Genomic DNA, 851 nt, shown 5'->3' on the forward strand with positions numbered 1-851 from the left:
ATATATATATATATGGGATAACTATGAAGTTTAGATTAATAGTGAGAATTATAGGTAGTTATAATTTTTTTGAGGATTTTTAATAATTTATATGACCTTTTTATTAAAATACGTATTTATTTATTTCATGTTTGATTACCTAAGACCCATGTTAAAGCCCCGGTATACGGATCAATAGTTTTAGTTGGCGTATTATTAAAAATAGGAAGGTATGGGTTAATTCGATTAATAGAGATATATTATAAAGTTGGAGTTAAATATGGATATATTATTTTTAGAGTAAGAATTATTGGGAGAATTATTGTAGGAATTTTGTATTTAGTTCAGGTTGATATAAAAAGAATAGCTTAGTCATCCGTAGTTCATATAAATTTAATGTTATGTAGGTTAATAACTTTTTATAAAGTAGGAATATTAGGAAGGTTTAATGATAATTTCTCATGGACCGTGTTCTTCAGGGATATTTTATATAGTACATTTATATTATGAGCGATCGGGGATGCGGTTGTTATTTTTAAATAAGGGTATATTGAGAAATTTACGTACAGTTATTATATGTTGAATTTTATTTTGTATTATAAATTTTTCTTATCCTTTGTCATTAAATTTTATTGGGGAAATATTAATATTAATAAGAATTGTAAATTAAGATATTAGGATAATAATGAATTTAATATTGGTTTGTTTTTTTAGGAGTGTTTATTCGTTATACTTATTTTCATATGTTTATCATGGAAAAAATATTTATAATGAAAATAAGGTTTATGGTTCAAGTTTTAAAGAGTATATGATTTTAGTTATACATTTTTTTCCTTTATTAATATATTTATTAAATTAAATTATATTTATAT

Source organism: Atta colombica, unplaced genomic scaffold (assembly GCF_001594045.1).
Source record: "Atta colombica isolate Treedump-2 unplaced genomic scaffold, Acol1.0 scaffold201, whole genome shotgun sequence".
Classification (NCBI taxonomy): Eukaryota; Metazoa; Arthropoda; class Insecta; order Hymenoptera; family Formicidae; genus Atta; species Atta colombica.